The 12116-nt window shown below is 36.8% G+C and overlaps 1 protein-coding gene and 1 non-coding gene across 5 annotated transcripts in view; one reads left to right on the top strand and one right to left on the bottom strand.

The window, feature by feature from the left end:
- EFEMP1 (EGF-like fibulin extracellular matrix protein 1) overlaps positions 1-12116 on the bottom strand; it is a 58622-nt gene that overhangs the window by 22396 nt on the left and 24110 nt on the right. The gene's annotated exons all lie outside the window — the stretch shown is intronic.
- On the top strand, positions 5436-5542 carry LOC118532924 (U6 spliceosomal RNA). The gene has a single exon (XR_004915953.1). It is a non-coding gene; the product is annotated as a U6 spliceosomal RNA (small nuclear RNA).

Below are 12116 nucleotides of genomic sequence, written 5' to 3'. Positions count from 1 at the left end.
TTTCCTAAGAGCTCTGGATAGCAGACCTTGAATTGTAGTTTTACATATATATATATTTAATTTTTCTTAGAAGTAAAGAGAGGATCGTTCATCTGTAGTGCCTTGATTCCTCCCTTGTGTCTTTCTTCTACATTAGAATAACATTCATAGCTCTCCAAGTCTTCTGTTTCCCTCCCCAGTCCTTAGCCAATTATCAACAATTTTTGTCAAAGACTCTCTATTTCCCTTGCTGCTTCTTTCATAGTACTGGAATCAGATTTATCTGGGCTAAATGCCCAGTTCTAGTTAGCTTTTCACCCTTCTGAAATTATCATCTAGAATTCACCCCAGCTAAGCAGTTCTAGTGGAGAAAATAAATACTGATATTAAGTAACAAAAGAGAACTGTCTTCATCTATAGCCAGCAGTAGATTTATAGTTCTAGATTCTTATCTGTTCTGGCAAAACAGATTGTTAATAATTTGGTGTGCTTTAAATGATAAACAAAAATATCACCAAAATCAATAAACATCAGCCTCCCTGATAATTCATTTCTTTGTTTTATAGAGTGGTGAGTCAAGTGTCCTGGAAGTCCCTGTCATTGCACTGTGTTCTATCAGAACCTTTGAAATATGCTGCTCTCATATGGAAAAATCAAGTTATATGTACTTGGAGTTGCTTTTCCAGCAACGATGACTGATTTGCCCTGCAAATTGACCTTTTCTCACCCAGTCTTCTTTGTGGCTAGTGGTCTTCATTTGCAAGATGATGGGATGAGGTTAGACATGCAGTTCATGAACATGGGGGAGAAAACCAAGTGGCAGACCTGGCCAGTTCAGCTTGTGACTCATCTGTACTACACACAGACCAAATGCACCCATCGCTCATAAGCTAAAACAGAACCAGCAAGGAAACAAAGGCCTTAATTATTCTTCAGCTCTTTTTGCACACTGGCAAAGTGAAGCTTATTGCTTTCAGAATCTTTAGGAAAAACATTTTCTAATGATAAATGATTGGTAATCATCAGGAGTGTTCTCTGGCATCTCTGTGAATATGTCATTCCCAGCTAAACTTCCTTTTTTACTTCTTAAACTTAATTATCCATTAAAAACATGTTTGGGAAAAGATGACCCTGGTATTTGGAGTGATATTACAACCAGTCATCAGTCCACAACCTTGTGGAGGTAAAACTGTATTTTTGAAACAAGTAGCGCTGTTAATCTTTGCTTAAAGATTGAATTAAAGATGGTCTGTGTGAAAGTTAAAGCCCAGTCCCTACAAGCTGGGGACCAGCTTCCAACTGCATGGCTTTCAGAGGAATTATGATCCCATCTTATTGTGGGATGCCTCTGAACTGACATTTCAATTGTAGTTTTCTGGTGCCTTCCTCTTTACCTCATTCCTCCCAACCACCTTCCATCCCCAGCTCCAGATCAGACCCCTGGAGAGCGATGAACTGAATGGACACCACATTCAGCTGAGTCCACTAAGCACTGTGACTTGATTTCTGGCCCCCTCCCTGAGCCTTGCAGCCAGATTAGTCAGTCTCCCTAGCCCAAAGCACACACATTCTTGGCTTACTCCTTCAGGCCAATCATTGCTTGAGGTCGCACAAGCCCCTGGCTATGGCAATGCCAATTATAATAAGCATGGCTTGGTGACCTCCTAATTGTATGAAACCAATTACATTATACTTGTTGTTCATTCAACAATAAACAGGTTTTGTGACCACTAAATTGGGGCATACTACTAAATTTGCTGAGTGTAATTTGGCAATACTCCTCCAAATCATTAACTGCTTAAGGCTTTTTAAATAAAGCATATCTTTGTGCTTCTTGCCTTCAGAGCATGTTACCTTCTTGTGTATATTTTCCTACCCATTTCATTACATCTTACTTATGATGTTTCTGCACAATGTTTCCCCATATACCTCAGGGCCCTTATGTTTTTCTGAATTCCAAATGAAGCTGAGAGGTAGGATGAAGGAGGGGTGGAACTCACCAGATATGCACTAAATTCCTTTCTCTTTTTGATTCAAAATTCCAGCACAATGAAAAGCAATGAAAGGATAAATACGTGAGTAAATCTAAATGAATACTGACTGTATAAAACAATAAGAAGGTCTTTTGGGATTTATAAAATATTTGGGATTTATAAAATATTTATAATTAAAATACATGAGAATACATGAGAATAATAAGTTGGCAGGAAAGTAAATAGAGTTTAAGTACTTGAAGGTCCTTGCATTGTCAGGGGAGAGGTAAAACTACTAATTTATTTTAGACTTTGATAAATCAAGGATGCATGTTAAGTAGCCCCTAGGGAAAAAACTAAAGGAATAGTAAAAGCAGAAAAATACAAATCTAATACAGGCGAGAAATGGAACAATACAAAATGGTCCATTATTTTAGAGAGAAGGGAAGAGAGGAAAGAAAAGGAAACTAAAATGTGCAGAACAAATAGAAGGCAAATAGTAAAATGGCAGTTTAAACCTAATCACAGCAATAGTTGCATTAATGTAAACAGATTAAATGGTCTTACTAAAAACCAAAGTTCTCAGGTTGATTACAAAAACAAAACCCAAATATGCTGTTTCGAGAGAAACGATTTAAATGTAAGGATGGAAAGAAAAATAGGTTAAAGAAAAAAGATGAAAAATGTACTATGCCAACACTAATCAAAAGAGAATTGGCTAGCAATATTAATATCAGACAAAGGGAAAAGGGATTACTAGAGAATAAAAAATACTATGTAATAATAAAAGTTTTGATTTACCAGGAAAATGCAGAAAATCAGAATTTAACTGCATTTAATCCCACAGCCTCCATATAGACAAAGCACAGATAGGTAGAACTAAAGGGAAAATGAATACACACAATTACACTAAGAGATTTTAACATACCTCTCTTAGTAACTAAACGAACAAACATATATTTTTCAGAAATGAATAGAAAATATGAATAATATGATAACAAACTTTGAACTACTTGACATAATATAGAACACTGTACAGAATACATAACCTATTCAAGCATTGAGAGAATGTTAAAAGAAAGTGATTAAATGCCACCCTTAAGGAAAGTCTAAATACATTTCAAAAATTACAGTATACAGATTTTTGTTCCCTCACTACACTTCATATATAATGGAAATGACAATGACCACAGTGAAATTAGAAAAATCCCCTTCTTTCAGAAAAGAAGACATACACTTCCAAACAACTCATGGTTTAAGGAAGATAAAATTGAAATTTGAGACTACGTCAAACTGAATGAAGATGAAAATATCACATATGAAACCTCGTAGGGAAAAAATGCCAACCCTTAAGAAGGCTTATAGCCCCTCCTTCTCTCCTTACATCTCCTTCTCTTTGCCCCCTCTCTACTCAATTTATGAGAGAAGAAAATACAAATGAGATTTGTATCTGAGATAGTCTGTTATGAAAGTGAACTTTAGGGTTTTGAGAAGAAGGAAAAAGTCTTGACCGTGTCTTTCTAAAGGCAGAACTAGAATAAATGGGTAGAAATTTAAGGAAGGCAGATTTTAGTTCAGGGTAAGAGAAGAGTATGGTCATTGGACACTTTAATATGTTAGGAAGTAGTGAGGTTCTTATCACCAGAAATACACAAATGGTGCAATGTGGATCTCAGTAGCAGGTGGGGATTTGACCAGTCATCTGTGTTGAAAAATGATGTTAAGGCACTGCATGCAAATATGGCAGAATGTTAACAATTTTTGAATCTGGATGGTGGGTGTTCAATATTCATTGTATTGTACATTCAACACTGAGTTTGAAAATGTTAACTAAGGGCGCCTGGGTAGCTCAGTTGGTTAAGCATCTGCCTTTGGCTGAGGTCATGATCCCAGGGTCCTGGGATTGAATCCCACATCAGGCTCCCTGCTCCTCCTTTTGCCTCTGAATCTCTCTCTCTCTCTCTCATGAATAAATAAATAAAGTCTTTAAAAAAAAGAAAGAAAATGTTAATTAAAAAACTGAAAAACAGGGCGCCTTGGTGGCTCAGTTGGTTAAGCGTCTGACTCTTGGTTTTTGCTCAGGTCATGATCTCAGGATTTTGAGATCAAGCCCCGCACCATGCTCAGCTGGGAGTCTCCTTGTCCCTCTCCTTCTGCCCCTCCCACAGCTCTCTCTCTGTTGAATAAATAAATAAAGTCTCTTTAAAAAAGTTGAAAAATAGGGGCACCTGGATGGCTCAGTCAGTTAAGCGTCTGCCTTTGGCTCAGGTCATGATCTTAGGGTCCTGGGATCGAGCCCTTCATTGGGCTCTCTGCTCAGTGGAAAGTCTGCTTCTTCCTCTCACTCTCCCTCTGTGTTCTCTCTCTCTCTCAAATAAATAAATAAAATCTTTAAAAAAAAATTGAAAAACAGATGCTGCATCCACCTGAATATAGAGAGTTGTAAGGATTTAACAAAGTGAATGAATGTCTATATGTTCTCTCATTTGACACACGATGCACATACATATATCTTTGTACAGTTGTGATGTTTACTTTTTTTACTTTTTTATTGTTATGTTAATCACCATACATTACATCATTAGTTTTTGATGTAGTGTTCCATGATTCATTGTTTGTGCATAACACCCAGTGCTCCATGCAGAACGAGCCCTCTTTAATACCCATCACCAGGCTAACCCATCCTCCCACACCCCTCCCCTCTAGAACCCTCAGTTTGTTTTTCAGAGTCCATCATCTCTCATGGTTCATTTCCCCCTCCGATTTCCCCCCCTTCATTCTTCCCCTCCTACTATCTTCTTCTTTATTTTTTTCATAATTTATCCTCTAACATCTGAAAACCTCGCTCTATGATGAAGTATAACAAGGAAAGATCTTATCTTAAGTGGTTTTTTATTTTATCCCTCTTCCTTGAGCAATGTGACAGTCAAAACCTAGACTTATTCCTTGTTCTGTATGAATGATTTTTCAGGAGTAAGGCTCTGCAGCTTTCATCATATTAAGGCATAAGGTTATTCAGTGACTAAAATGTTAAATTTGAACAACTATCAGCTTGTGTCCAAATCCTTCATATACCCTTAAACCAAGTGAGATTTGACTTTTTGGTTTTGTTTCAAATGGATACTATGGTTGCCATTTTCCCCAAGTTATTCATGAATTATCATGCACATCTGAATTTAATTTGCTGATAAATTGTGTTTGACATATGTAGGCTATGGGATATCCCCCCCTTCTATGTTAAAACACTTTCAGTGTTGTGAGGTAATAGCATTCAAATAACTCCTATGAGTTCAAGGAGTACCTAAATGCAATAGGGAACTAAAGAAAATACTGTTCAGTGAAACTGTTGACCCTGTGAGTGTTTCAATCCTAAAGACTTCTCAAGCTAGCATATAAAATAGTCTTTGACTTTTAAGTGAATTTGGGGCATTTTACCTTACATTTCCATCAGAGACAAAATTATGTTTGGACTATACATTCCCTGTGCTCGCTTTGGCGGCACATAAACTAAAACTGGAATGACACAGAGAAGATTAGCATGGCCCCTGTGCAAGGATGACTTGCTAAGTCGTGGACTGTATGTTCTCTGAGATCTCTTTCAGTTTTAAAAATCTGAAATTAAAGCTCACTTTACTGAATTCCTGAATGCTATTGTAAAACATATTCATTTTCCAGCTTTTACCTCTTCTGCCCTCTCTACCTTAAAATATTGGATCCCGGGAAACCTGAACAACATGCTCTTGCTTTCTGGGGACCATGATCATAGATCTCTATTTCTTCTTCCCTTCTTTTTCATTTTTCAGCAGTGGCTTCTGATCTGTAGAGTCAAAGGAGGGTCTAAAAATGGACTCATCTGTCAGGATTAAATGGCTGTGTTAGCAGAGCGGGATGAATAGAAAGTTCTCTTCAATGTTTAAATGCACTACTGTGTACCTGTAAAGTTACATACTTTCAGGAATTTAGAGTTGCTTAATGCCTGTTTGGCAGCATAAACTCTGAAAAAAATCTCATGGGAAACACACCCCGTACACGGTTTCTATGTCTGTAGAGTACAAAGGGAGATGGACCTGTGCCAGTTATACAGTTGATATGTTAAAGGTAGACGCCAAACTAAGTCAGTCTTTAAGGGAATTTCTTGGCATGCATAAACACAGAAGAAAAAAAAGACTATGTTCTTAGATCTGATACACACACACACATATATGTAGGGTGCCTATAAGTATATATATACTTAAAATGGTTACTGCATGGAGCACATCCATAGAGTCTATCATATTCCAAGTTTTCATTTTGGAAGAAAATGGAAAAATTGAGCAATTCATATTGTTAATTTTAAAATTAGCCTGGAATTATTTTTCCTTAGAAATGTAATAATTTGTTTATGGAAACCTTTAAATGAAAATCTTTGGCTTCAGGCATGTATGTGGTTAATGTGGATGAATGTGAGGCTGCCAGAGAGGTGTAGGGATCTCTTTCAGAACTACAACAATCACACTATTTTCTCACTGCACACGATTTTTAAATTTTAAATTATTTTATTTGAGATCATTTCTTTAGTTGCTTGTGCTAGCTTTTTTCTGACCTTATTACACCAAGAATTTATTATACCAAGAATTAGAGTTGATGGGAGGACTTGTCAATCTTTTTAGAAAGTCTGAGAACCACAGAATAAATTTTTTTTTATGCAACTCACTGACAGAATGATATGAACTATAATTGAGACAGAAGAGTAGGTAAGATCACAGGTTTTAGCATCAAAGAGGTCTCAGTTTAAATCCAAGCAACACCACATTTTAGGTGTGTGTTCAGGGCAAGTTCTTTAGCCTTTCCAAGTTTCACTGAGAAAGTCTGTCAAGTAGAGATAATATCCATTTCATAATGTTATTGTGAGTACTAACTGAAATAACACACCCCTCAAACTGGTTGACACTACATGCTCAATAAATTGTACTTAACATGGTGAAATGGCTGTAAGTTGGTGTACATCAGGTTGGTACTATTGTTGTCTACAGACGAAAGGAAGCAAAAAACTGCAGAAAGTCAAGGCTTTTAATATAATTTGTTATGCACTTGTATATAATTATATATCCTATCTTTGCTTCCTTGCACAGTGTCATATTTTGAATGTGGTCTGTTATGACTGAAATCCAATCGGGATGAACATCACAGCTTTGAATGACTTCCTTTCCTTTGGCATATTCCAGGTGAACAGATAGGAGAATAGGCGAAATCAGCCTTTCTTTCTTAAAGCTATTTCTTATTAGGGAAATTGCAAACATTCAAACAAAAGAGATATGGGAAAGCAAAAAAAATCTAGCATCTTTTGCATTTTGTAATATTTTGTGATATGAAAGAACAGTTAATGGCTGTAGGACCCCCTTCATGGCAATGGAGTGTTAACGTTTATAAAGACTACTTAGCAAACATAGCTTTAATTGGAGCTCTAATTAGAACCTATATGTAACTCTGAGAAAGAACTTTTGTGTGAACAAGTTCCAACTATGAAAAAGCTATGAAGATATAAATTTCAGCAGCAATTTTTATTATATTGGCTATGTTAAGGACATTATGGTCATCATCTTTCAAGGCAGTGATGAAATTATAATAAGAACTAAAGAACAGATGGGGAGTATTTTCAAATGTAGAGGAAATAACCACATGTAAAGTTAGGGCAAGTATTTCTGGTTGTTTATTCATAAGGATGAATACATAAGATGAAAACATCGATGTCTGACTTTTCAAATGAGCAGGAGTCTCCACAAAACATCATGGTGATCTACATAATCACTTGTGGTTGATGAAGCATCCATTTAATCATATCATACAGGAGAGTTTGATTTGGAGCCAATTTTTGTTTTGTAAATGCTATGCTAGTAATATGGCAAAACCATGGCATATTAAAAAATATTCTTTAGGTATATTAATTTTGGTTTTCTTCAAACACTAAATGACCTCTTCCCAATGATTTCATTATAGTTACAGGCAAATCATGTATGTGGATATGACAGACTCTTGTTTCCATATTAAGGGTTTAACAGAGAAAATCAACAAAAATAGTGAAAGAATTTAAAGCATGAGGAAAAACACTATGCCTATGGTGACGGTGTGTCAAACCAGCAGGTGGCTAGGCTGACTTCCCTCTGTCATCTTTTTATTTATTCTATCTTTCTCTATCCTGCATTTCTGACTCCTTCTTCCTATTTAAATGTTCAATTTTACATTTGCCCTTTCTCAATTTCACCCCGATCAGACAGACCATTCTTCTAACTTGAGAGCTCTGACTGCCCTCACATCCGAAGTAGTGTTAGGACATCTCCCACTGGTTTGTAGGTCTTGGGTGCTGCTACTTCAGCAGTGGTTTGTGAGTGCTATGGCCCAGTGCTGTGACCCTCCAGTGCACCCTCTGGCAGCTCAGCAAGGTGCCCCTGCCATCTTTATCTTCTCAGTGAAGGTGGACTGCTGTCCAGGCCCCCAGAACTCCAACACCTGCTGCTAGTCTCATCGCTACTCACACAGATGTTGATAAAATGCAGAAGGTCCTATATGATTAGTTTGAGCCTCACTGCAACATAACAGGTGGTTTAATACAAAAACTAGTCTTTTCCTTAGATTCCAATTTTTGGAAGATTTTAAGATTTTATTTATTTATTTGAGAGAGAGAGAGAGTGAGTTCATGTGGGGGGAGGGGCAGAGGCAGAGAATCCATAGCAGAATCCACTCTGAGCACCGAGCCTGATGCGGGGCTTGATCCCTTGACCTGTGATCACCGTGATCAAGACCTGAGTGGAAACCAAGAGTCTGTTGCTCAGCTGACTGCACAGTCCAGGTGCCCCTTTTCGATGCATTGTTACATAATCCTCCACATCAGCCAGGCTACGTATTGCCATGTGTAAGACACCTGTTTCCACCTGTCTGATTTTGCCCATGAGCCTCTCCCCAACCTCTCTACTTTAACAGGATAGATTCCCTTTGAAGGTTCAGCTCAGGCCTACCTTCTTTATGCTTCTTTTCCCAGGTTTCTTTGGTTAATGTAAGATCACTACAGAAAGCAGCTTGTCCAGCTGACTTTGTGACAGCTGTATCCTTGTTAAGAAAGAACAGTAGCAGCAAATTTGTTATCTCTAGAAAGTCAACTGCCTTGGATAGGTCTTGAATAGCTGCTCCCAACCACCTCCTTAACTAGAGCCATCTTAAGGGTAAAGGTGTGCCCCTGGCACTTTATCTGGTTCAGGGTCCTAAACAAGTTTTGCTCCAACTACCGATTTCTGGCATTCTTCATTAGGAAACCAGCTGCTGAATAACCCTAGGTACACATCAATGGCCTATATAAATTTTATGGCCCCAATTTGTTGAAGGTACCAACTGAGCTCTTCATTGGATATGATGCATAAATTCTGGCACCGTTATATTACAACATGGCAAAACATAATAAATAACATTCAATGCTTCCATAGTATTTATATAGTTGTTATTATGTTTTTTTTTAACAAGACTAAGGAATGCTATGCCAAATAAGGTGAGTGTGTAGAACATCTTGTAGCTTCTGCAAAGGCAGAGTTAAATTTTACTTTCAAATTAGTCTTCCAATAAGTTTTAGTACGAGCTTTAAGATGGAACAAACCCCAAGTAGTAAAAATCTTTTAAGAATTACACTTATATTCTGGGTGGATAAAATCATAATAGCCTAGAACAATGCACTAAATGCCGAGTGGATTTTTAATGCTGATGTTTTAAACTTTTCTTTGAGCTAAGATATTTTCCTCAATGCACTTTATTTGGTTAAAAATAAAAAAATAGCTGTGCTATTTTTAGAATGAAATTCATACTTAATTTGCCTTTGTAGCACTGTTATAAGTGGAAAATAAAACCTGTCCTAATTACTTACAATGAAATTATCTAATTGGGCTAACAAAGTTAGGATTCAGAAATGTTTTGAAAGTAAATGATGTGTTTCCCTCCTCTATGAGCAAAGAGAGTGGACTTCATTTGGATTTGCAGAAGTTTCATATTTATATAGGACATCTTTCACTTGGTGCAGATGAAAACTCATTATGTCACTTTCCAGTGATGAAATTCATACTTTTTAATGTGATGTGCAAGGCCCTTCATGATTTGATCCTTGCTTACCATCATGTACTACACACTGAATCATACAGAACACTTGTTCCCTTCTGTCTTTTACTTAGGACCTTAGCAAGTGCTGTTCTCTCTGCATGGAACATTCTCCTTCCATCCTTCCCTTCCCCCAGTTTGTTAAAGGCTAATTCCCACAACTTCCTTAGACTAAAGACTGGTGTCACTTTCTCTAGGAAGTCTTTAAAATGAGACTCAAAATGCCACATTGTAATTAATGTCCACTCCCTCTTAGACTGTGAGCTTTTGAGGGCAGGCATTATAAGCTTTTTTATCTTTGTATTCTCAGCACCTACTGTGCTTTGCACACAATAGTTACTCAACTCAAGGCTTCTTGAATAATCTTACAGTTATATGATATTTAGTGGTCTTGTGCCATCTCCCAAACTGTAATTAACAAAGCAAATGTTAAAATTTTCTTTCCCCATCTTAGTCCCAAATCCAGTATAAAAGAATAAAGTAAATCTAGGCAACTAACACATCATCTCTAGAAGACCCCACTTTTAAGGAGAAGTACAGGTATGACTATTGCCTATGAAGTGTTTTAGAATTGAAACTTAAATAGTATAAACAGAACAGTTGTTTTACCTTTGCAAAATTCTAGCTGTTGGGTAAGTCTTAAACACACAGACAAACACACACACACACACACATAGTATCACGACTTAGTGAAGTGAGATCTAAATCCAGTTAAAATTCTTTTGGATTATTTCATAAACTATATATTCTTATGTTTTTAAGTTCTTGCTTTATCAGCTTAGCAGTCCAGCCTTACCCCCACTCCCAAACAGCCCTTCCAAACCTCTCCTCCCCTTTTTGTACTCCATTTAAATTCTCATTTTTAATTAAGGTAACTGTTAACTAGGAAATACATTTCCCCTAGCCATACTGGGAGAACTTTTTGCTCTCCTCTATTTATAACCAGATTATTCCTTGGTTCATGCTTATATGCAAAATGGATGGTAGGGGACTTATTGGGGAGAGTGAGCCTATGGGTAGTTACCTCTTGCCATAATTTCCTGTAATTGCAAAAAACCTTGTTATAATCAGGGCATGACTCTGCTTAGGTTACGTTCATTGCATTTTGCAGCATCACAGCCTTAACCATATTAGAAATAAGAGCAATTGCTGTTAAAGGTCTATGCTCAGATGTAATTTATGGTTAGAAACTTACTCGGTATTCCTTCAGCCATATATTATGACTAATGAACATTCTACAGTTTAATGGATGTGAGCACGAGGCAGAAATGCTGACTGTTCAGAAGATCATATAAGGGCTTGTTTAGCTCCGAATTGGTTATTTCATGGGGCATAGGAGCTGAAACTACACCAAAATATTATTAATTTACTATTTGATGTTTACCTTTATAATACCTATGAATAAATATATTGCTAAACAATATTATAAACCGTTTATCCTACTTAGAGTGGAACTTGTTTAGAATCGTCTTTGACTCAGGATTTGACTCATCACTTATTTGCAAAAATAATGAATGTGTCTGTTAGAAATGATTTTAAACAAATTATTATGATCCTGAAAATAGTCCTTGTGGATCAAACTTTTTTTTATGCTTATTAGCATTGTTATTGTATGTACAGTACTTGAAAATTAATGTAACTTTTTTTGAGGAACTCACTTTACAAGAAGTCAGATCTGCTGCCATCTCCCATCCCAGTCCTATTAAGATGATTTAACACGTTTAACCATATGTGTATACTTATTTTTCCCTCTCATCCTACAACTGTTTGGAGGTAGCGTTTTCATTATGTCACTGTTTGCTCAAAATCTTTCACAAGTTATGACATTACTAAATCTAAATGGCTTAACCAAGAATTCAGGATTCATACAAACTGTCCTCCAATGACTTATCTTGTTTCCTGTGGTCCCCACAATAGCCCCCCTTTCCCTCACTCCAAACAGCGACAGGATATTGTCACCATTATTCTGCATATAGGGCATCTACCCAGCAAAGCCTGCCTTTTCTCTTCTCAGGATTATTTATATCCAGTTCATCTTTCATGACCCAGATT

The sequence above is a fragment of the Halichoerus grypus genome, chromosome 10, assembly GCF_964656455.1.
Source record: "Halichoerus grypus chromosome 10, mHalGry1.hap1.1, whole genome shotgun sequence".
Taxonomy (NCBI): domain Eukaryota; kingdom Metazoa; phylum Chordata; class Mammalia; order Carnivora; family Phocidae; genus Halichoerus; species Halichoerus grypus.
Note: the sequence above shows the minus strand (reverse complement) of the source record. Positions and strands in the feature narration are given on the sequence as shown.